This window comes from Spermophilus citellus, assembly GCF_964194105.1.
Source record: "Spermophilus citellus genome assembly, chromosome: 1".
In the NCBI taxonomy this organism is placed as follows: Eukaryota; Metazoa; Chordata; class Mammalia; order Rodentia; family Sciuridae; genus Spermophilus; species Spermophilus citellus.
This window is the reverse complement of record NC_138182.1, coordinates 116,843,263-116,869,842: the sequence shown is the minus strand read 5'-3', so window position 1 is coordinate 116,869,842 and position 26,580 is coordinate 116,843,263. Positions and strand designations below refer to the sequence as shown.

The 26,580-nt window shown below is 39.9% G+C and overlaps 1 protein-coding gene across 1 annotated transcript in view; it reads right to left on the bottom strand.

Moving 5' to 3' along the window:
• Nucleotides 1-25,858, bottom strand: part of LOC308647678 (olfactory receptor 2T33-like) — a gene marked incomplete at its 3' end in the record, with an annotated part of 43,021 nt that extends 17,163 nt beyond the window's left edge. Inside the window, exon 1 of the mRNA XM_081291990.1 lies at nucleotides 25,820-25,858. The remainder of the gene's footprint in view (nucleotides 1-25,819) is intronic.
• Between the last annotated feature and the right edge of the window lie 722 nt (nucleotides 25,859-26,580).

Genomic DNA, 26,580 nt, shown 5'->3' with positions numbered 1-26,580 from the left:
TTTAAAGTAAATCTTTCTCTAACTTATCAATATTTTTCTTCATGCTTGGCAAGGTGTTTTTTTTTCACATATAAAATACTTCTTTACCTAAACCCTGATAACATTTGCCTGTATTATCTTCTTGAAATTATTGCTGTACCTTAAATGTTAAGATAAAAAGCTACCTGGTTTTAGAGATTAGCTACAAAATAAGTCTCTTTAAGTGTATGTGGAAATTCAATTGAGTCAGCCGGTTTCCACACAAAGACAAGAGCTTTCCCACAGCCTCCTTTGTCTTAAGCCAGTAATCAGGGTATGAGCTCTATTGTAGTTGCCCTATTTTGCTTTATTGACCTGTATTTGCTCAACAATAATAATTACTTAATTATCACAGTTTAAGTAAGTTCTGTTACTCTATAGCACAAACAATTTCATTTGTGGAATTGGAAGACAACTGGAAAAAAATGAAGTCTGTTTGGAGCTACTTTATTCTCTAACATGATTAAAAGTTCTGCAGTGTGTACATGTACACACACACACACCGACTCACTGAGGGAATTTTATGGAGGGAAATATTGAATGAATTTAGGAAGTTGGAGAAAAATTCCCCTTTTAAAAAATTGTATAGTTGATAGGGAATTTATGTTTTTCCATTAGCTATGATTTAATTCATTTTTTCTCAGCAATATTAATATTTCCTCAGGAAAGATTTTGGTCTTTATGTAGAACTTTCATAATTCTGAATTGTTGTTTGGTGGTAATGTAAATTTAATATTTGTTCACATAGCTCATAATGTTCTCTAAGTTTTATCATACCTTATTTTAATCTCCATTCCTTTGGTGGTTTGAATGACTTCTTTTTCCATCCCAATGTTCAGAGACATCAGGATCTTGCTGTTCTACTCTCCGGCAAATGCCAATCTGACATGCATCCAGATGTGTGCCCTGGGGCGAATGCTGGAGTGCTCACAACACCAGTGTTTGCAGGTGTCCCAAAGAGGAGCAGCTTGTCCCTGTCAAAAGGGAAGCTCTGGTAAGTCTTATGAGTCATGGAACAGGATTCCACACACAAGACAGCAGTGGGAATGAGTTGGCCACACCTACAAGAGCTCCACAGACAGAAGTCACCAACAGCTGGGGAGGCCGAGGCACACAGAAGTACAAGACACATGCTGCATGCCCAGCACTCCAGCAACAGGCTCAGTCAACCAGTGTGTCACTAGAAACATCGCAGCTGTACATGAAGCAAGAATGGGTGGACAGTGGGAGAAGGTGGGGATTTTCATGGGCGGGAAGTGTTGGCCCGTCCATGGGGAGCAGTCCTGGTGTGTTCAGTGGTGCCTTGTGGGCACACATTGGGCTAATACCCACTTCTCTGCAGATCTTTATGGCCATAGGATGATAAACTAGAAATTCAGAATGAAGGGGCAGGTTGAGGAGGGTATGTGAGGAGTGGCAGGACTTGAGCAGCCATGCAACTTTATTGCTCGGGTTGGGGCTGGGTCTATTGTCGCACATCATGTTAGGAGCTGTTACCAGTGTGGGCCATTCATTCTCAACAAGTATGTCAACCAAAAATGAAGGCGAAGCCATTGCACACGCCCATGAGTAAAAATATTGACAGTGGATATAAAGGTTTTGTCATGTACTCTCCAGAACATTTCACATCAAATGTGTCTTTTCTTCCCTGTGACTGCAGCCAGGTTGGGCTTATTAGCTGCTGGATCACACTCTGCACATCTTCACTCCAGTGTTTTCAGCAAAGTACTGACTTATCATCGTCCTTGGGCACTGGGGAATTCTGATGCATCATTGACTTGTATATAAGGTGTTAAAGCTATTCTGGAAAATGTCTGTTTCTTTTAAAAATAGACATTACCCAAAACCAAGCAATTTTAGTCACAAGTATATATCAAAGATGACTGAGATTATATGTCTACTAATCAGAAAAAAAGCAAAACAGATCACCATAAAAATCTTCATGGCTGTTACTTTCTTCATAGTCACAAATATTCAATGCCAGAATAAAAATGATTGTTATATATTCATGTAGTATAATGCTAATCAGTAAAAAAATAATTACATGAAAATATGAAGCATGTAAAATATTATAAACAGGTTGAGGAAAAGAAGCTAGAAAGACAAAAGCATTTCTGCACAATGGTGATGAAGTCAAAATGATGATTGCTGTTTCCAGGCGCAGGTTTTACCAAGGAAGGTCCACAGGGAACTGCATGATGGGACTGTTTCTGTCTTGGCTTCCACCAGTACTCCACCCTGTCAGCCATTCAGGCAACAAGGTACCCTGAGCATGAGTTCTCCTCCTTCCCCCACATTTAACATCCCATCTGTCCATACTGCTCCTTCTCCCCTCTCCTGACTGTGGCCTCTTCCCACTTCCCACCATCACCCAGGGGTGGCACCCACCTGCTGAGAAGCCTAATGCTTCCTGGCTCTGGCCCTTGATCCCCAAGTGGAGCTCAACGAGGGCTCTCTCTGTGACGACCAAACACATGGCACCTTTTGTAGAGTCCTCAACAGCAGCACCCACTCCTGGGGAAAGGTGAGAACAGAAAACCCGCACATCATGGCTACCCAGTCCCAGATCCCTGAGGGAATACATGAGCACCTTCTGCATTCTGGATGAGGAACATCAAAAATAAGGACAGTATTTTCTTCTTTGGAAAAAGTTTTCCCACCTTCATTTTTCAGCATTGTTTTGACTGTTTCCTTTGGGTTAGTCTCCATTTTCTAAGAGCCTTATCTGCAGGACAATTATGGAAAATGCTCTCCTTGCTGCGATGTCATTTTCTGAATCAAGCCCCCATGGCCCATGGGCGGTGAGTGGTTGGTAAGCCTTGTTTCCCAGGTGGGCATTACCTGCTCCTGGTCTCCTGGGAGGCATCTGCTCACAAACTCTGTGCCTGTGTCTGAGTGCCTTGGGTCTGAGTGCCTGTGTCCCCACAAGTCCTGAGCAGGGATGGCAGAGATGCTCCTTCTGCCTTTCCTCCTGCTTCTTTCAGCATAAGGAAAAAAAAAAGGCCCTGAGCAGCTCGAGTCTTTCCAAACCTGAACGTTCTTATGCATGGTCTCCTTATGGTGAAATTAGGAAGTTTCCCCAAGAATCAGGTCAAGGGACTGAAAGGCACACTGGAATTTCAAACCGAGAGAAATCACGGGAGGGAGAGAGAGTAAAAGGAGGCATGAGGACCACGGAGCCATGCAAGATGACTCAGCCAGGAACAAGGAGCATGGGAGCTTTGAGGCCTGGGAAGCAGAGGGGCACTGGCAGCCTGACTCCTGAGCCTCTCAGGCCTGAGGTCTACAACTGTGCTGCGTGTCTTTCTCATGGGAATTGGAATCAATGGAAGTCTCAACTTCAGCCAACATCCCCCACTGAAGCAGAGAGAGAGAAGGGAATGAGGATCTGTTTGACTTTTGCTCTGCAGAGCTTCCAACCCATCACTGGGGCCAGCACTGGGATGTCATAAGGACAGACAACTGTCACAAGGTCATGGGTATCACATATCATCTGTCACGTTCTAGAAAGCACATCTGGAGGGGAGCTGTAAGCCCATCTGAAAACAGAGGGACATATGGACAGCTGGCAGACTGATAACACCTGCCTTACAGTATCGATAAGATTCAGTTAATATCTGGCAATGTGTGTGCTTTAAAATGCATTCTGCTTCATGTCTGAGGCTACGAAGTTAGCTGCTGAGCTAGTGCCTGTGTGATGAGCCCATCTTACTTTTCATGTCCTGCATCTGCATCCCCAATGGTTGTCTTTCTAAGTCCAGACCCTTTGCTCTTCCTTGGGTCCTGAAGTGTGCTTACAGTCTCTGGAAGGAATGAAACCTGGAATGTCTGCTGTCTTCCCCTCTGGGCGTGGTGTCCTCTGATTGCCTTCCTTCTCCTCATCCCCTCCATCTTCTTCTTTCTCTGTTCACTGGCTGATTCCCATATTTTCTGTTCCTTTCCACCACTTTAGATAATGTGCTTTCTCTGTGTGTATCTGAGACCTTTTCAACATTTGCTTTTTTTTATCTAGTTGTAATACAATCCTAGAATTCTCTCAGTGAAAGAGATGCTATACAATTTTCTCAGAATTTCCTCATTTGTGCTGCTTTGTAACAACCCACCCTCCCACTAGGATTCAAGGGGAGCTCATATCCCCACAAGTGTGGAGTTGAGGCCACATATCTGCCAGGGATGAGGGCTGAACTCCAGGTGCTTTTGTTGCCGTAGTTATTATTTTTTCTCCCCAGAATTAGGGATTGAACCCAGGGCAGGTGCACTTTACCACCGAGTTGCATCCCCACTCCCTTTTCATTGTGGTAAAAAGAAGGTGTGTGGAACATATCTGTGATGGGTTTGAGAAAATAACTCCAGGTGGTGTCTCCAATCTATTATCAATCAAATGAAGAAAATGACAAATAAGAAGGTTAGGTCAGACATGGTGTCGAACGCCTGTAATCCCAGTGGCTCGGGAGACTGAGGCAGGATGATTGCTAGTTCAAAACCAGTTGCAGCAAAAGTGAGGTTCTAAGCAAATCAGTGAGACTGTATCTCTAAATAAAATACAAAATAGGGTTGGGGATGTGGCTTAGTGTTAGAATGCCCCTGAGTTAAATCCCTGGTACAGAAAAAAAAATCTAATTATATTATTGGTTTTTCTTTAACTTCCTCAAAATACATAGAATTACACAGTGCGATAATTACTTGAGACAGTTACTGTTTGATTTGTAATTTTTACAGATATGATATAAGTCAAAATAATATGCCAAAATGGAATATAGAAAAGGATTTACAGCTCTATGTGTAGAAGAATATAGAGCTATGTAGAATAATGTTTCTTTCTATCTGGAGTAGTTAGTAAGAATGTGTGAATGATTCTGATAAGAGTTTCATGGTGTGAGAAACAAAAAGTTGAGAGATCCATTTCAGAATACAGTGTTTAGCCTTAAATGTAACATTGTGGTATAAGAAGAGCAGTCTGAGGGGAAATAGAGAAGAATGTGAGGTTACAGGAACAGCACCACAGCCTGTAGATATGGCAGATCTAGAGTCCATGCATCTGAACCCCCCTTGACACACAGGAGGTGGGGGAGGGGTCAACCTGACCAACAGAGATTGAAACACCTGTTAATTAAGGTGAAGTAAAAACTGTCTACATGCCAAGATGCACTCAATCCAACAAGGCTCTCCTGCCACAGGGAAGAAAGGGTGGTGAGGACAAGCAATGATACACACACACACAGTGTGTGTGTGTGTGTGTGTGTGTGTGTGTGTATACAGTCTTTTGATACAAAGGATTTAACTGTGGGGTGCTAAAACACTGAGCCATATTTTCAGCTCTTTTTATTTTTATTTTGAGGCAGGTAATTGATAAGTTGCTTAGGGCCTTGGTAAATTGCTGAGGCTGGTTTTGAATTTATAATCCTCCTGCTTCAGCTTCCCAAGCCACTGGGATTACAGACATGTGCCATTGTGCCAGTAGCATATTTAAATGACAGCAAAACCCAGGTGATGGTTTAAAAGATGGTACACCCCATAGTTCTTAGCCATTGAGGAACTGGGGTGGGTAGAGAGCCTTGTGCGACAGAGGATAAAATGCTGATCATAACTGCCCTGGGTGTGCCTGGTCCCTCAGATGTTCCATTTTGTAAGACCATCAGTAAAAGCCATGTATTCTCTGAACCTTTGTCTCTCAGTATTTTAAGGGATAGACAGATGAGAATGGTGGGAACACAAGGTTAAAAGAATAATTGTATAAAATAGGCCCATGTGCTGACCCCCACATGCTTTCTTTGCCATAAAGCAATTTACCTGTAGCCCTTCCTGAGCTAAGTGGACAGGAGATGTCACATTCCTCAGCAAACTACCTTTATGTGCAGGGGAAATGCTGGCAGGAAACAATGTAGTAGGAGCCCAAGTTATTTTTCAGGGAGAGAATTAGTGAATCTTTTCACAGGCCAGATTATGGAAGATAAGGGTAATTTTTTTGTTAAGAATCCAATTAGAACTGCTCAGCAGGGGCCAAGGTGACATAGACTTGCCATGACACTGAGAAGCTGAAAGTCTGTTAGCACCATGCTGTCAGTCAAAAGCCAAGAGGTGGACCTGGGTAGGACTCTCTGGAAAGTTCTCTGGGACCCCAATACAACTGGAGTGCAGGAGAAGCCCAGTGTCCTCTCCTCACTGAGAGAACCCACTCTCTCACTTCAGGTGCCCCTTTCCCTTTTCTTATCTCTTCAATAAGTTCATTCCTATTATTGGGCAACATGTATGAACCCTTTCTGTTTTGATTGTAAGAATCAGAGTTTGAAGGGAGACTCTACAGTTCCTCCATTTCTTGATAGGCCCCAGCTCTGTAACAAGTCTGTTGTTTGGGTTTAAATAGTGAGCACATTTCTCACACATGGTAACTCATTACTACACCGGTACATAAAAAACTAGGAGAAAAATCATTGAAGACATTCTTCATTAGCAATCAGCAACAACTAAAAAAAAAAACAAAAAAAAAAAAAACCAATAACCACACAAAACAGAGCAGGAGCTGGAATGGTGGTGCAAACCTTGGCAGGAGGATCAGAAATTCTAGGCCACCCTCAGGAACTTAGCCTCACTCTCTTTTAAAATAAAATTTGAAAAGGGACAGAGGATGTAGTTCAGTGTTAGGGCACCCCTGGGCTCCATCCTCAGTAAAACAAAACATGTGCAATAAATAGGGATGGAGAAATAAAAAAAGCCATGAGCAAATAGGAGAAAGTAAAACAGCTGACCTAAACCTCACTATATCAACAGTGACATTAAATGTGAACTGAAGGTCTCTGTCCCAAGTAGAGGTCATCAGACAGAATGAAAACTAGGCCCACTTCTGTGCTATCTACAGTGGTCACTGTTGGGAGCAAATGTATAAAGAGACTGAAAACAAAAGGGTGTGAACCATCCACCATGCAGACAGGCAGAGGAGTGAGCTGTCTGCAGCTCCTCTCCTAGCATCAGGCAAGATAGTTCAAAGCCAAAAATGTACTGATAGATAACAGCTGTGAGGCTTGGAAATGTGAAATTAAGGTGTTATTGAAAGCTCCATCCTTGCTCCAAATGCCAATCCAATAATGAGGAATCAGCTTTGAGAAAAAGGGTAGAAGAATTTTTAGTGATTTGCTCATAAAGGGGCAGCACAGGGGCTTCTGTCCCGAGGCTGTGATTCTGCCCATCAGAGGGAAGGAGGGCCTCTATTTGGGGGAGGGGGGTTAACAGGGATTGACCTCAGGTTTCATGGCCACTGAGCCACATCCCCAATCCTATTTTGTACTTTGTTTAGAGACAGGGTCTCACTGAGTTGCTTAGCCCCTAACTATTGCTGAGGCTGGCTTTGAACTCAAGATGTACATGCCTCAGCCTCCTGAGTGGCTGGGATTACAGGCATGCACAACCATGCCTGGAACAAACCAAAATATTTTATTAGAAAGATAGAAAGTCCTTAGTTTGAGGTCAATTAGAGTTTAGAATTAAGTTCTTCTGAGTTTGGTTTGGGTTTGCTAATGTAGAAACTGAAAAGCATCCATATCCAGGGAGGCTATAAGGGCAGATCACATAATATTCTGTGGTCATTTCCAGCTTTTGTGTCTACTTGACAGACACAAAATGGCTTCAGTCTCTGGAAATTAGTCTCCTGATTTCCCAAGCTAAATGATTCTGTGACATCTTTCACTTGTGTGCATACAATGCTTGGGACATTTTCCATATGACAGGCTCACATATTTGTACTGTCAAGTGACCATAGCTGGATCATACTGGGCAATGTGGGTGAGGAGGCTGGCCTACCGTTCTGAGGGAGGCCCTGTGGAGACCCCACCTTTTGTGCAGCCTCCTGGCCTGCAGGTCATAGCCCTTTCAGTGGAAGAACCTCCTCCTCACACAAGGTCAGGGGGACCCTCTTCGTCAGCAGGAGGTTGAATCTGAGGCCCCTGGAGCTCCAATCAGCCCCTTTGGCTCTGACAAGACAGGAAAACTGGCAAGCCTCTTCCTGGGATTCCAGGAAATTTACAGAAAGAGCAGTTGTCCCTTTCCTGCATCCCTGACAGCCCTTCCCCACCTCCTCTTATTCTGATAAAGGTGAGAAACATTTCATTTTTTTAATTTTTTTTTAGTTGTTGATAAATATTTATTTTTTATTTATTTATACATGGTGCTGAGAATGAAACCCAGTGCTTCAAACAAGCCAGGCAAATGTGCTACCACTGAACCCCAGCCCCAGCCCTAATTTTTATAGTTAGTTAATGCTAGAGTTGAGTATGATACTAAGATTTATCCTCTACAGCTTTGGAGGTGTTTGTAAGGGTTCCGTGTTTGGGATTGAGGTCACTGATAGCTTCATGCCTGTGGCATGCTTGGTGGCTAGGAAGTTTCTGTGCAAAGACACAGAATACCTGACTGCTAGGAAACCTCTGTGCAGAGACACAGGATGCCTGGCTGCTATGAAAATGTCCTTCACGAGGAGGCTCTGTGTTAGAGTCTTACTAGCCTCCACCTTGATTTCAGGCCCATAACTCCTAGGAATAAAGGAACTCTCTTGTTGGACAACCACAATGTTTCACTGATCCTAAACCTGTCCACATAACAGTAACTTTATACAATGGATTTTCTGAGAGATACACAAAGCTCCTAACTTTGCACATGGAAACTTAGTATGTGACTGAGGAATAGGCTGCATGATGTGGCTAAGTCTGTAACATGCCTGGTGATACCTCCAACAATATGTACTAATGGTGCCCATGACCTGAAGTAACCTGTTGACATAAACAAAGCTAGCAGCTCAGGTGAGCAGCTTTTGCTTATGCCTCTGTACTTTGTTCTGTCTCCTTTCATTTTCCTTAAAATTTGCTTTCTTCCTTCACTTGCAGTGAAAGCATAAATGAGATTCAGACTCCATCAGTTCTGATCTAATTAAGAAAACTGAAGAAGTGTGAAGTGTGTGGGAAGGGCGCCCCCTCCCGGGCTCCTGCAGGATCACATGGCTGCACCACTCTGAGTCCATGTTGGCCTCAGAATGTGTCACCTGAGCAGGGAGAGGAGACAGAACCTCAGATTCCCCAGGCTTCTGAGGTGCCCCATATTTGCACAGAGCATATCAACAACCTTGGGAAAACAGGTGAGTTAAAACAACCCTGCAGGCACCATGTCCTGATCCAGGAGAGGGGCGGCCTCCCTGTAGGATCATCCCCATGATCGGGAACCGCAGGTTAACTGTTGGCCTGTTGATCGTCATCCTCAGCAAAAACCATGAAAGGCAGCAGCCACTATGAGGGTTTCACAATTGTGAATCCATCTTTTAGTTTGGCAACTGTCATTTTATTGCTGACTCACTGGAGTTCCTTATACAGTCTAGATATTAGAAACTAATCAAATATGGAATGTGAAAAATTTTCTCCTATTGAGCAACTTGTTTGTAAAAATAATTTCACATAAAATTACATTTATAATTATAATATATAAGAGTAATTTTATGTGTTAATAATGTTTTTATGTATGCACACATTTTGGAATGCTTAAATCTAGAGACTTTTAATATTCTTTATGGTGTTTAAAGAACATTTTAAAAATTTGATGAGGTACTCTTTATCATATTTTCTGTTCTTGCTGGCATGCTGCTGCATTCCTTAATCTCAGTGGCTTGGGAGGCTGTGGCAGAAGCATTCTGAGTTCAAAGTCAGCTTCACCTACTTGGTGAGGCTCTAAGAAACTCAGCAAAACCCTGTACCCAAATAAAATATGAAGAAGGGCTCAGCACATGGCTCAGTGTTTAAGTACCCATGGGCTCAATTCTTGGTACCCAAAATATAATAAATAAAAAGTTATAAAATATTGTTCCTGATTTTGCCTTTGGTATAATATCTAAGACATCTTTTCCTCTCTAAAGACCACCAAAATTCCCACTCATTTTTGCCCTCAGAATTCTAGTAAATTCAGTATTTGCATTTGTGTCTGCTACATGAGTGTATGTTTTTTTCAACTTTTAAAATTTCTTCACACACACACACACACACACACACACACACACACACACACACATATGCAGGACAGTACACCCCACAAAGGGGCCTACAGAGGAACTCCTCACAGACACCAGTCAACAACCAGTGAGCCCTCATACCAGCCAATGAATGACTTGCCACCTGCCCACTGCAGAGGGCAGAAGCCCTTCTCCTCCCCAATGGACCACCTAATGCCACGTCAAATAAACTACATTCCCTCTATTTCAGGCCTCTGCACCCCACATATTCCAAAATACACACAGGGTAGCCCACAAGGATTTCACAGTGTTGGATACATGGGGCTATTCTTCAAAGGGCACACATGACTAGAACCTCTAACAGGGAGTAACCAGGCCTCTCCGTCCCAGACAGTTTGGGAACATCTCTGGGCCCAAAGAAAGCTGGAGAGAACCTAGACACACCAAAGACTGAAGAGGTCTCCTAGAGAGGCACGAGAGGTGGGTTGCTGTGGTCACCATCTCCCCACTCAGGGAGACATGGAGGGAAAGCTGAATAGCTGTGGACCAGACCTATCCAAACCAGGAAGAGTCAATAAGAAATTTCTGTATCTCAGCATACATTATTCTAAATAATTCTAATTATGATTTTAATCTTGTATATATTACTTTCCATTTTGAATTGATGGATGTTTCCCTATCATTTGATATTACACTCTCAGCCCCTTTTACTGTATTTTTTCCAGTGTTTTAAATGATGGAGTGGAGACCCAATGTCTCCCACATGCTAGGTGAGCACTCTACTGCTGAGCCCCAGCCCCAGCCCCTCTTTTCCTTCTTTTTACTTTGATTTATATTATTTATCTCAATTTCTACTTTCTATTTTTTTTGCCTGGTATTTCCCCCACACCTTTCCAGTCCCTACATATTATAATGGTAATTCATAATCTTTACTAAATAATTTCTCAACCTGTCCCAGAGTATTATTGCAATTTTATACCAAGATTAGAGGAACTATAAAGAATATTTTCAACAAATTTGCTGTTGTTTTGGTTGTTGTAATTTCTGTAAGGTTTGTTAGTATGTCACTATATTCTAAAATGTTCACAGTCAATAGGGCTTGGTGTCTTCTCTCAAAATTTTACTGACACTGGGAATAGCACAAGATACACATTGAATGCAAATATCAATACCTGAATAGCCTGGAGTAGTTAATAGAAAGAAGCTCACTAAGTAGTCCATTCCTCAAAAATAAAAGTGATAATCTTCCAAAAATATGGGTCAACATAAAGACATTGTGAAGAAAAAACAAAACAAACCACCCCAAACAGCTCACAAGACTTCAGCAATGGATCCCATTGACAAAGAGTAGATTCGATATCAGGGGAAGATTACTGAAAATTCATTGTTAAAATGTTCAATGAATTAAAAAAAAAGATGTAACAAATGAACTTAGAAAATATAGGAAGTGAAAGATCATTTCAATGTGGAGAGAGTTCCTGGAAAAGAATCAAACAGATATCCAGGAAATGTAAAACACAATAAATCAAATTTAAAATTCCATTAAAAGCATCACTGATAGATTAGATCAAGCTGAAGACAGATTCTCAGGCCTGTAAGAGAAAGCATATTAACTTGAAAATAAAGTTGACAACAAAGAAAATGTATTAAGAGACCAGTACCAAAGTGTTCAACATTGAGATAGCATTAAGAGGCCAAATTTGAGAAATATGGAAAATACTCCAAAATACAAACAAAATTATTGCATGAATTTCTCACTGAAAAAAAATTTAAAATTTCCAAATCTTAGGAATGAAGTAGAAATCCAAACACAAGAGCTATGGAGAACCCCAAATAGGCAAGATTAAAAAAAAATCCTCTCCAAGGCCCATTTCCATTAAAATGCCTAGTAAACAGGATATGAATAGATTTATTATTTTTAAATTGCAAGAAAAAGTAGCAGGTCAAATTTAGAGGTATGTCAATGAGAATTGTACTGATTTCCAAGCCCAGAACCTAAAAGTCAGAAACCTTTGGAATAATATACTGTGACCTCAAAGAAAACGGTATCAGTCACAATTACTCATCAATCATCATTACTTATGATGAGAACTTTCTTGCCGCAGTCCGGCTGCAGCAAAATTACCGGATAACCGGGGTGGGGGGTAGGAGGGTGGTGACGAGCAACTTGTGTAGATTGATATAGCTGGAGTGGGAGCCATTTATTGTAGGACAGGAGGGGTATATATACATTCCACACAGCTTATCTTAATTAACATAAACTAGATACAGCAGTCAAACAATAAGGAATCTCCACACTTAATGGCTGGCTTGAGTTACTTCACAAACCACTCCCTCTGGCAAAATGCCAGGCGCCATCTTGACTTGTTTACAGACCCTAACACTTTCTTCTCCACAGAAGGGGAAACTCAATCTAATATCAGATTCTTCAATTTTACATTGTTTTGAAGAAGAGTATTAAATTACATATACACCTACTTTTCCTATTTTAAAAAAATCACATTTACTCACCTGTGAGAAGAGTCCAACTGAGAAACAATGGAAAGAGGAGATGAAGACATGGCCCCTTGCAAAAGTGGACAAGTGGATTGGTGCAATAGCTGGACCACTTCCAGCCCTTGGAAGGGGGCTGGAGTTCAGAGGAGGCTTGCATTACTAGATTTCAGAGAATAAAAACATAACTGTGACACACCAAAGACACAAATATGAGGTTTTTGTTCCTAAGTTTGAATTTAGATCCATCAGTACGGCTTGTACTCTTCTTCTGTCATTTTCATTATTCCATATGGATTCTTTTGTCCTGGTGACAGGCAGGAAATGGGGATTAGCTGGGTTGGAGTTTTGCAGGTAAAACAAAAGGTACAATTCTACATAAGGGAGAGACAGGAGATATCCACAAAAGATGAACAATGGCAATAAAAAATCTCTGTGTGTTTATAACTGAAATTTGAAGCAATGGAACTCATTTGTTAAGTTTTGTACTTCATCATATTTCCATATAATGGGTCACTGATATGTATGTGTACAATGTCCTTAAATTGTCTTCTGACATCTCCTCCTATGATAAGAGTCTCCACATCACAGATAAGTACCCAAAACAACCTGAAATGTACCATTCTCTGGTTTGCCAATCTGTAGTTTAGTAAGATAATAAGATATTGTCATGTCTGTCCATTCCTACTCCTGAAACAGACACTTTGCAGACATTGGGCATGCATACATCCAGCTAGATCACAGAATGTGAGTCTTGTTTTAAAGATTTGGCAAAAAACTAGTGTCTTACAAAATTGTCTCAACACGTTTTCCTAGTCAGGGTGGATCTGGCAGGCTGGACTCCTCTCTCTGACTGTAAGTCCTCATTTTATCAAAAGACCTCTGAGTCTACTTTCCCCTTTAGTTAAATTTCTGACTGTGTTATATTTTTATGAACCAACTGTCTACCTCTCCTCAAATAGAAGAAACTGTCTTCTTATAGCATAATATAATTCTGTCAGAAACACCAACAATTTCTTCTGGAAACTGACCAGACTGTAGAAGGCAATTATTCTTGCTCTAATGTAACTTTACATCTACAGACTGGATTTCTAACTAGAATAAGATATATTCCAGGCTTGTATAATACTATCAAAATGGATTCTAATGTTATGCAGAACTAAAAGAACCAATAAAATAAATTAAAAAGTATAAACATGAAATGATATAAACCTGGTAAGAGTCTACAAGGTGCTGTTCTCCAGGGGTACAACCCTAGTTGAGGCAGTGATTACTTTGCTTTTGAGTATTCTCAATGTTTAAAGTGTAGAAGGAAGAGAGGAAATGGCACACACTCAGAACTCTGTATGTGCTAGACACACAGAGATCACTTCTATCTCTAGATTTTTATAAAATATTTTTGAGTTTAATTTAGCTGAGATCCAAATAATTTTCTTATTGTTCTTGGGCTGGTTGTCCATAATACTTAAAAAAATTGGGTAATACTTTTACCTTTGCAAGATAAACTTGGGGTCCAACATTTGATATGCTTACTGTATTAAGCCCTGTCTAATGAATTTTTTCCACCCTGTATATTTGAGCAATGTGCCTTATAGGCAAACTGATGGAAACACTATTCTTAGACCCCCTTTGAGGCCACTGAACAATATTCTCCTCCAAGGTATAATGTAACCAAAGGAAACTGTTTCGTGGGATATTGATGCATGAAGTAATGTCCCATACCCAATTAAGAAAGTTGTTCTCAAGACTCATGAAAAAGCAAGTAAAGAAACATAGAGGAATATATTTGTTCTGACACAGGAAGTGATTGAAAGTGAATTGTACATATAAATTTGTGAACTTGTGTATGAAAGGATATATCATCTGATGTATATATACTGAAGCAATACTAATGTACCAGTGTTGAATGAAAATAATCATCGAAATACATATCAAAAAAAAGAAAGTTGTTCTCCATCAGTGAAAATAGATTCCATGCTTAATGCCAATGTTCTAGATCCAAAAAACTTCAAATCCTAGATTTACAGGGACTGGAAAATAACTATGATCATCAATTACCTGACAAAATTAAAAATTTCAACTTAGGATAAAAATATTGCAGGACTATTATCAACACATTTTTATGGCATCCTAAGCCACAGAATGCCTTCCTTCAGAATGACTTGCCCAAGGAAGTCATAAACGTACAGCAGACTGTGTGTTCAGGCATTGGCACTGCCAGGACTGCTGGAACCTTTCCTCCTCTGAAGTTAAACTTGGACTAAACTGAGGAATGAAGCAAGTACCCAAGAGTCTATCATGCCCTGATTTGCAAAGTGTGTATGTCAAAGATTGATTTACAAAATTATTTAGACACATTTTTTTATTTTTTTTGAGTTATAGATGGACACAATATCTTTGTTTATATATTTTTATGTGGTGCTAAGGATCGAACCCAGTGCCTTACATCTGTGAAGCAAGCACTTTGCCACTGAGCCACAACCCAAGCCTAAATCACATTTTCTTTGTTTGATCTATATTGCTAATTTAACTCTGAGCATCACATTTGGTTTAGTTAATCAGCAGATCTGCTGAGAGCCTATGATGCAATAGCCCCTGAGATGGGGACCAGAGACAGAGGATTCAATGTGTCCCATCCTGTCCCTAAGCAGCACCCAGCTGTGCTGATGTGCAGGCCTCAGGGATCCCTGGCATGCTTGGCTTCCTTTGCTAAACCCAGCTGTCCTCATTGCCCACTGCCCAGTCTCTGCCCTGGCTCCTCCTGTCAGCTCTCTGCTCAACCAAAACCTCCTGTGTGAGCTCCAGAAGGGAACCTGACCCCATGCCACACCCACTGGCCTCTCACCTGGTCCAGAGCAGAGTCTGAGTCCTCCACTCCCTACACGCTTGCCCTGGGGCCTGGAGCTTCCAGAGCCCTCTTGTCCCTGTTGCTGCCCTGATGACCCAGGCAGGATCCCTCCAGGGCTGGTCCTGCTCCTCAGTCTGTGCAGAGTGGTCCAGAGCCTGAGGGCTCCAGCAACACCTCCTTGGAGTGGTGCTCAGTGCTGCTGCCCAGCTGTCCCTCTGTCCTTCCTCCCTATGGTTCTTTCCCATATGAATGGCTGGGTCACCTCAGAGCATGTGTGAGCTGCTGCTCTATTGTCTGTGTCACCCACTAAGGATTAACTCTGGGTTGTGAAATCTTGTGTATTTGAACTGCTAAAGCAAATCAACCCCAGCAGCACTGCCACAAAACAGAAGCAATGAGCACATTTTGAAGGGATGAATGCATCTCAGTGCTAGGGACATCGTGGTTTTCTTTCTCTGTAGGCTCAGGAGATTTGTCTCTAGGCCATGCTGGATGCCAGGGACCTGTGATCCCATCACTTCCTCAGGTGCAGTGATGCTCTACTCCTGTTGGCTTCCTGACGGTGCCTTTTTCACTCTCATTGCTTGTCAACCTGACAGCTCTCAAAACATGTTCGTATTTCTAGCTTGCCACTGTGACTATTGAATGGAATTATTGTATATTATTTGTACTCTCAATTTCATCCTGCATAATTTGCTTACTTGAAGAAAAGGATAACATATAAGAAATCCTACACATTTGATATTAAGCTTATAAAGTTTCCACAGATGGAAACCTCATTAGGAAAGAGACAATATCCAAGGAACATGTTACAGTTAGGGTGATCTTCTAGGAGTCATGATACCTTCACAGTTTTAAAACAATGCTTTGGATGGTGGCCCACTTCAAGGGCCAGCTGAGCAGCTTCTGTTTAGGAGGTGAGCAGCACAGCTCTGGGAGAAGACCCTGGCTTGCTCAGCTGCAGCAGTACCAGTGGGGAGGGGAGAGCAGGCACTAAAGGTGTGGAGGAGGCGAGGTCACTGAGGATGCAGACTCAAGCACACAGGGCACTTCTGCACCCCACAGGCCATGTCTGTGGTGAACCTGATGCTGAGCTGGGGAGCTGGGAAAGCAGGGTCCTGGCTTCCTCGGGGCTGAGCCTGGTGCATATTCCTAGGAATGCTCCTGCCCAGCATTATCTAGGAAGGACTCCTTAAGCGATTTCATTTGTATTTGTTGAACCTGGTAGTAGACTTTGTATTTAGAATTAAGATGGTTACAAGGGAGAATTGAGACAGGAACATTCAATTCATATATTAAAATCAATTGATTCTTTTTCATATATTCTTTGGCCATTTGTGTTTCTTCTTTTGAGAAGCATCTGTTTAATTCATTTGCCCATTTATTGAGTTTTTTAATGTTTTTCTAATAAGTTTTTTGAGTTCTTCATATGTTCTAGATACTAATTCCCTGCCATAAGAGTACCTAGCAAATATTTTTATACCATTAGTAATTATTTCCTTTGTGTGGAGCTTTTTAACTTGATGGCATCCCATTTATAAACTTTTAGCATTATTTCCTGAACTTTGGGTGTCCTCTTGAAAAAGTCATTGCCTGTGCCTGTATGCTGGAATATTGACCCCATGTTTTCTTCAAGGAATTGCATAGTTTCTGGTCTGATTCCTAGGACTTTGTTCTTTTTTGAGTTGATTTCTGCACAGGGTGAGAGACAAGAGTATTGTTCTACTCTTCTAATTATGGGTAGCAAGCTTTTCCAGCACTATTTGTAGAAAAGACTGTCTTTACTCCAATGTATGATTTGGCAACTTTTTCAGGAATCAGGTGACTACAGGTATCTGGCTTTGTCTCTGTATCTTCTATTCTGTACCATTAGCTATTAAAAAAATGCAAGTCAAAAATATTCTGAGATTTAATCCCACTCCTGTCAGAATGGCAGTCATCAAGAATGCAAATAATAATACATGCTGGAGAGGATGTGGAGAAAAAGGAACACTTTTACACTGTTGGTATGGAAATCAGACTAGAGGTTTCTCAAAAGTCTGGGCATGGAGCAACCACATGCTCCAGATAGAACACTCTTTGGAGTTCATCCTAAAGAATTAGTCATCATACTACAGTGACCCATGTGTACCCAAGCTTATAGCAGCAGCATTGACAATGCCAAAGTACAAAACCAATCCAGTTGTCCATTAATAGATAATGTGGCTCATCTACACAATTGGAAATATATTCAACAATAAAGAAAAAAAACATTTTATTTGAAGGAACTGGAGTCCATTATATTAAGTGAAAGAAGACAAACTCAGAGCCAGTAGTCATATATTGTGGAATCTACAGAGGACAAAGAGAAAGAAAGGTGGGGGGTTAGAATTCATGAAAATCATAGGTAGATCAATAGAGGAAAGGGACCAGATGGGAGAGGTGAGGAGGGAGAGAGACAGTTCCAGAGAGGGATATAAGCCACATTATGTAGTTACATTGTGTATGTGGACAAGTACTATCATTATGTACAGTTATAATGCAGCAATAAAAATATGGAAATAGAAACATATTAGCTACTGCTACACATAAAATTCATTATCTGAAGCATAAAGATACTTGTTTTAAAAAAAGTCCATTGAATGTAAGCTGCAGTGTTGTAGGAATAATAACAATTCACTCTAAAAAACACTAATAAACTTAATTTCTATTATTCTCCTTTCCTGTTTGACTATGATTATTACTTAGGTTTTTCTTTTTACTGTTCTTTAAAGGAAATTAAGGCAGTACATTTTCATGGAGAAATGGAATGAAACATCAAATGATTTTACTTTATTGGGGATTGTTTTCTCGAAATTAAACTACCCTACTTCTCTTACTCTTGATCCTATTTATATTTGTTCTCACCTTTTTGGGGGAACTCAGGGATGACTGCCCTCATCTTCTTGGACCCCCAATCTTCACACCCCCATGTACTTTTTCCTCAGCCAGCTCTCCCTCATGAACCTGATGTACATCTCCACCACTGTCCCCCAAGATGGTGAATTCTCTTAATAGCACAAAATTATGCACTTAAAAATGATTGAAATGTTTCATTATATCTTATGTATCTTTACCCTATTATAAAAGCCAAAACTTTTAAATGAACTTCAGTTATTCTAAATGTGGATGGACAGATGTATTTTAAAATAATTTAGGCAGAATTCTGAGGTTTCATGGAGTAATTGATATTCAGTTATGGTATGAGCTTTGATAATTTGTAAAAGAAAAAACTTAGTCTGCAGCCAGTGCAGATAGTGTGAAGTGTTCCTTCATGCAGGAAAATCCTCAGGGAGTTCAAATTAAAGACACAGACTCCATTTTACCTTTAAATCAGCTCCGGGTTGGCTCCTGGAGCCTTCAGTCTCAAGCTACCCAGGGGGCCAACAAGATTTACTGAAGAGGATAGCATGAGAGAGCACACTGGGGAGAGGGCTTTTATTGGGGAACAAAGAATTCTGGGGAAAATCCCATCCAATGAAGGTCAAGGGGGGCAGTGTGCAAGGTCAGGTGCCATGATTGGATCTTTGAGGCAGTGGTGAGACACACCTCCACATGGACAAGCTCTCAAACCCAAGAAGGGTGGGAAAGCTCTTTGCCACATTAAAAATTGACTGAGCACCTCACACCCAGCCATGGAGGAAACTCAATCATGTGCAAAGATGGTCTCCCACAAAAAAAAAATGGGGAGAGTGAATTATTCTTTAAATGCCATTTCAAATCAACATGAAACAAGCACATTAAACTGATAACATCATGTATCATGATGCTTAAATAAATTAGTTATTAGCAAGTAAAAACATACTATTTGAAATCAACTAATACTAGAATAATTTCTGTCATTTCTGTTTTTTTTACAGAACTGTCCATGACTCACCTACCATTGGATAGCCAAAATTATCCTGATTCAAAATTTTCAAAAAAGACAATGGAAGAAAAATAATGAATGACACATACATCTGATATCTTTGCTTGTGAGTCTTAAAAGCCAACACAGCATCTATTTCATTACCCATATTCCAGTCTGCTAAAATCATACACCTATCATATGAAGTTGTTAATAAAATAGAGTCTACACCTCACATAGAAGCAGCCTTATTCATTATGCATTTGTTTCAATAATGTGAGAACATTTTTTCTCAAGTAAAAAGTCAAATTGAGATAATTTGTCCACTTTAATTTTTATCCCTTGAAACAGCTGTAGGTAACTTGCCTGAAGCCCATGTCACAACATTTTTACTTGCTTTGCTTTTCCCTCAAATCATGCAGTCTCCATCCCAGTAGCAATAACCTGCACACAGGAGGAGAGCGGGTGTGAGAAACTCCAATGAAGGTTTCTCACCCAGTAGGAGAATGGAGACTTGAATGTGCACTGTGTCCTACAAGAATGGAGGAAAGATGCATGAACATTTGTTGACCATTCTCATGTAATGGCCACTGGTATGTGACAGGAGCCTTCCTATATGCTGTCAGATTTAATCCCATTAAGTGGATATCATCATGCACATCTTAAAAAATGACACAATTGAGAGTCAGGAGTTTAAGAGAACTTCCCTAGACCCTAGCTAATACACTGTACACACATATACATAAAATCATATACAACTTTACATGTATGTATGCATGTATCACATATGCACACACATGAGTATGTTTTGCATTCTGAAAATGAATATAAACATAGAAGCATTAAAAAATGCATGGTCTGACTAACTTACACCTGAAATGTATTTAGGTAATGAATCTGAAATAAGGGTGAATTTATATTTAAGCAATAAAAATAAAAATTATATATGTGTGTGTGTGTGTGTGTGTGTGTGTGTGTGTGTGTGTGTGTATATATATATATATATATATATATATATATATATATATATATAATTGTAGCTATCAAATTATTGAGACGGGATATATAAAACTTCAAAAAGAACAAATTGTAATACCTTATTATTTAAAACTTCCTCATTTCTGCATCTTCTCACTTTCCTAAGTTGTCAAGAAAAGGCAAATCTAAACTGCAATCATGTCACTCAATTTAGAAAAGTTATTACAAACACTGACGAGTCTGTTGAAGAAGAGGGACTCTTATACACTGTTGGATGGAATGGAAAATAGTATAGCCATTATGAAAAAAAAAAAAAAAGCTGGGGAGTTCCTTAGAAAGTGAAAGCAGAACTTTCAGAGGATTCAGCAACAACAGTAATGGGTGTATATTCAAAGGAAATGATTTATATTAAAGAGATGCCTGCACTCCCTTCCTTATGGTAGCACTTTTAACATCAGCCACGGCCATTTCATACTGGTTAAGGACATCATCCAACAAAATATAATGATTGTAAATATTTATTCTCGAAACATCCATGTAACTACACAACAAACCCTTCTCAATATAAAGAATTAGAGAACACAATACTGAGTGATTTCAACACAAGTCTATTACCATTAGATAGGCCATCCTGAGTAAAGACTCTTCAGAACAAAAAAGAATTATTAATCAAAAGGACCCAACAGACATCCATCAATTATTTAATTCTCTGACAACCAAATTCACTTCATTCTCATTCTCACTTCATTCTCAGGCACATGGAATTTTCCCTAAAATGATTTAGGGCTCAAAGCAAGTTTATCAAACACAAAAATTAAATAATTCCTTGCATCTGATCAGATCACAGTGGAATAAAATTAGAAAACAATAAGATGAAAAGCAGAAATCATTATAACACCTGAAGATTACATTGTACACATTCGAAAGAAGAATAAATCATAAAAAAGTCTATTGTGGGCCAAGCTATAGAGCAATGGCCAGACAGATTTCATTTTACCCTGAGACTCCATATCATGTAAGAAAAGTTTCTCCCATAGGAAAGCCCTACCTGTGTACCCATTAATACTTACCTAGCATAACATACTTGGCAACACAAAATAGAAATTCATATACACTGTAAAATTATTGACTTTGATTTCCATTTTTCCTGGGCAATGTACCCTGTCAGATATTGATTGTCTAGACATTAGTACCTTTCTCAAACTTGTACTCAACTATAATCCTTTTGACCCACTTCCCTTCTGCTTGCTTGCTCCTATGCAAACCTGATAGGTCTCACAGGAAATACCAATGTACCCATTGCATTGTCTTGCTAACTGCTCAGTCCAGCTTCTTTACCTGCTTGATTGAAGCTACATCAACCCAGATGTGTTTTTTGTCTTTAAATATCCTAAAATGCTCAGGCTCCTATTGCTTGCAGAAACAGTTATGGGTCCTGTGGGGAGATGTCACAGCTGGCCAGATAAATAAGATTCTTCAGTTTGGACAAAACTGGGACTTGGAGTGTTTTCTGAGTGACCTGCCCCACAACAAATCAAGGGAAAAAAGAATTTTTTTAAACAAATAAGAGATACAATATACCAAATATCTGAGATTGTATGAAGACAATTCTGAAAGGAAAATTTATAGCTTGATTTTCTACATTAAAAAATAGAAAGACTTGGCTAATATTTTCTGTTGTGTATATTTCAATAGCCATTCTATTGAAAATTGTCCTTACCTCTAAAAGGACCAAACACTTTCTTCAGAGTACTCAACAGCTTTTCACATGTGACCTTGAAATGGGACTTGCTGCATCCCCCTTTCTCCAGGAGCAGAGAGTTGACCTTTCATTGCAGACATCCTCCTCCAAGAATCCCTGAAACGCTCCTTAAAGACAAGCAAATCTGACATTTTTTAGGCTGCACTGGACCTAGTTGCAATGTGTTCCTTGCTTGTAAGTCTCACGTGAACTTCATGATGATGGTGTCTATGAATAGGGAAGGCCCACATGGGATTCTTCCACCAAAGACTCTGAACAGGCAGACACTCTTAGCACCTTCAGAAATTTCTGCAATGCAGAGGCTTTCACAACTTCGTTTCATGATAAGAAAACCATGGCTACTCGTGATAACCAACAATTACTGAGGATTCCTAGAGCAGGGAACTGCTCCTCATGGCCCTGGTTATATCATTATTTTAAAAATTCATATGCTTGCTTTTTGTTGAATTTGTTAATTGTATAGAGTTCTTGCACTGCCAAACCATTCCTGAGAATCCAAAGAATAAAATGGTATAATGGACAGGCGCACTGTATGTTCAAACACGATTTATATGCATTTTCTTGGGGTGTGGAGTACCAGGGATTGAACTCAGGGGCACCCAAATACTGAGCCAAATCTCCAGCCGCCTTTTGTATTTTATTTAGAGATAGGAGCTCACTGACTTGCTTAGTGCCTCTCTTTTGTACAGGCTGGCTTTGAAATCACAGTCCTCCTGCCTCAGCATACCAAGCCAATGGGATTCCAGGTGTGATTCACCACACCTGGCAATTTGTAACCATTTTGAGAATTTCACAATCTTTTATAAAATTGTAACAAGAGTTTGAATTTAAGTCTGCTGTAGGTTTTCAAAACTTCCAGTACACTATACCATTAAATAAATCCTCTTCAGATTAATCTCAGTTCATTCCACAAAAGCATCATGTCTCCTTTGTGGGAAAATGCATACTTGAAGGGAAATATGTGTCTCAAAGTCCAAGAGGTTACTTGATATGGTGTTTGGCTCCCAAATCATGTCTTCAGTAGTGAAGAATCTTTTATTTCTCATTTAATCATTGTACCTCCTCTCTACTGGCTCAGTTACTCACCCCAATACATCAGAATGTTGCCATCCACCTTCCACCACACATACTAACACTATTGCCCAGAATTAGTAGGCAGGACCTATCAGGAGATACTGTGGCCCTCCTAGGAGTCTGATTTCAGCTACAGATATACTCACTAAGACTGAACTCCTACAGAGCATGCCCCCACCCCAGGACAGTTGCATTTACTCATGTGCTTCACACTGGCCAGTAGCAAACCTGTAACTCCTGCCTTTGGCAAATGGATTTATTAGATAAATCCTGGCTCTGCATCAAGTGGTTACACACCACTATGCAATATTTCCACTGAATCAAATAAATAAAACTAGGAAATTTCCAGACTGTCTCATTACGTGGAAAGAAAGTTTTCATTAATCCTTGAAAGCTTCCAAAATTCTCCTTTAAAAACTAAGTGCTACTGGGTAGCTTAAGCTCAAATTATTAAAAACAGAAGCACCATAACACCGTCTTTTGACCTGCCTTTCCAAATGAACACTAAAAGTGATACACCAAAAACCCAGTATCAGAGAGAAAGGTCACTTAAATAGCACTCTTACAACAGATCAGACTCCAGGGTCTCTCCTAGAGGCCACCCTCTCTACTCTTGGCAGAGGACCCAGATTAGGGGCAGAGTGTGCCAGGGCTCCACAGCACAGGAGAGCTCCCTGCGAGTCTTTTTTTTTTTTTTTTTTTTAAAGAGAGAGTGAGAGAGGAGAGAGAGAGAGAGAGAGAGAGAGAGAGAGAGAGAGAGAGAGAGAGAGAATTTTTAATATTTATTTTTTAGTTCTCGGCAGACACAACATCTTTGTTTGTATGTGGTGCTGAGGATCGAACCCAGGCCGCACGCATACCAGGCGAGCGCGCTACCGCTTGAGCCACATCTCCAGCCCCATCCCTGCGAGTCTTTACACACCTAGACAACAGGGGTAGGTGGTGCATACCACTAATCTACAGCAGAAGGGGAGTCGTCAGCCACACCAGACAATCCTGGGTATAGTCCCTTGAGTATAGACTCAGATAGGAGATCTCTCTTAGAGAGATACATACATACATACATACATACATACATACATACATACATATCAGTTTAAGCCATTTCTCGTCTTTGAAGTTGACAGAGAATATTGATTTTCCACAGTTTAAATTCAAACTTTTTTCTTCCAAAAACTTTGCTACATGGTTATGAGTCAAATAGTAATAACAGAAGACTTTGCCAATTGCTTTCATTAGTACAGTATTTCTGCAGTATGGATTAGTTTATGTGAGTAAAGCTGACTAAATGAAGTACAAGCTTTTCCACATTGTTTACAAACATAGGGCTGCTCTCAAGTATGAGTTCTTCCATGTTTTTTAAGATAACTGAATTTAGCAAAGTATTTACCACATTGTTTACATTCACAGGGCTTCTCTCCAGTATGAGTTTGTTCATGTGAGTGCGCTAGAGGAGCAAGTAAAGGTTTTGCCACCTGCTTACATTTATATGGCTTATTTCCACTATGAATTTGTTCATGTATTTGGAGGTAAGAGGAAGTTGTGTAGCCTTTGCCACACTGTTTACATTCATAGGGCTTCTCTCCACTATGAGTTTCTTCATGTGAATGAAGGGTAGAGGACTCAATGAAGACTTTGCCACAGTGCTTAAATTCATAGGGTTTCTCCCAGTGTGCGTTTTCTGATATATTCTAAATAAACTGGGATAAGCAAAGTCTTTCCCATATACCTTATATTTAAAACATGCATCGTCAGTGTGCGTGACCATGTGACTTTGAAGACTTGTGAGTGAAATAAAGGTTCACCACCTTCTTTACATTCATAGGGTTTTTCCCCAGAATGAGTTCTTTCATGTCTTCTAAATAAGGAACACAAATAAAAGACTTTCCACAGACTTTGCACGTAAAAGTTTTATCCCCAATGGGTGTTATCCTGTATCTTTGAATATCTGTTAGAGAAGAAAATTCTTCACCACATTGTTTACCTTCAGAGGGTTGCCACCCAACAAGGGTTTCTACATGTCCTTGAATACAACTGGAACAACTGAAGACTTTCCCACACACTGTAATTTTAGAAGGTTCATTTCCCATTTGTGTTAACATTTGTGTTTGTACATTTTTGAGAGAAACCAGAGATTTCCTGCATTGTTTAAATTCACATGGATTTTCTTCACATTCCTCATGCTTGTACTGTTTGTGTCTAGAGTGAGATGTGATGTGCCTATGAAGGAATGAAGGACCTATTAAGTCTTTTGCACACATAATGCAGTCATAAAGTAACATGGATTTACAATGTTTGGGGTTTTTTGGGGGGGGCAGGTTAAGATTTGGAATCTCACTTAAATTTTCCCCACACAATCTTCTTTACCTTTGAAGTTTACCATATGACTTCTTTAAAGAATGACCAGCACATTATCAATGCTTGATTCATTCATGATTTTCTATTTATTAATAAGTCTTAGGCTAACAGTTCTACCAACAGCAGGTAAAGCCTAGGTTTTTCTTACTTATTCAAATTTCCTGAAAATAAAGAGATTGAAAGAGACAATGCTTTGCAAAAGAGCTTCCCTATGACTATTATCCAAATAATGATATTTACATATCCAGTTTCATAGTATGTATTGCATGTCGTGTACTTTGAAAACACTGACTATCTGTTACAGTTAAGTATATGTTTCTAGTAAACAATCTTATAAGAATAAATACAAATTGTGCATATTTCTTTGGTTGGTTTCTTTTAAAAATTATGGCATTCTCAGTATCCCTCAAGGGTGTTGCTTCCACTTCTGAGTACAATTACCTTAGATTGCTCCCAGAATTTTCAATTTGATCTTCAATGTCCTTGTCTTCCCATTTGATTCCTAAATTACCAACCCAGAACAATCATTATAAATTTTTAGGACCTAGCAAAACTTTCCCAAATTCCACATGCCTTTCATGCCGCGATAATTTACCAAGTGATTCCCTTTTCACATTCTACATAAATGAACGAAATAAATAGGAGTTCTCTATTGGATTAATTATAAAAACATCATTATTACCTATAAAAGCCAGGTCTCTGAGGACTTCCTGCATCACATCTGTATAAAGGTTCTTCTGGGGAGGGTCCAGCAAAGCCCACTCCTCCTGGGTGAAGTTCACAGCCACATCCTTAAGGGTCACTAAGATCTAAACTATCCCACAAAAGTGTAGTGGAAGCCAAGAGAGATTGACAGCATGAGGAATCTAGACTCAACATACATGATGTTCAGTGATTCTCTGGCATTCCAGTTAATTCCATGATTTGGTCCATCAAATATTAACTACAATTAATTCTACATAGTCATTCCAACACTAGGATTGGCCCACTAAAAAAAGCAAACAGTATAGTGTTTTACACTCTTTTTTGGTGAGTTCACAGGAAGACTGGTTTCCTGATCACTGATAACTTCTTTGTTGTTTGCACCTCTATTACACAACCTAGGAACTTCGTGTGCAGTAGAGAGATAATATTAGCACCCCGGATATTACTTATCCTTAGAAAAGAAAGTTGACTGAGTAGGAAATTGCTGAAATTAGGAG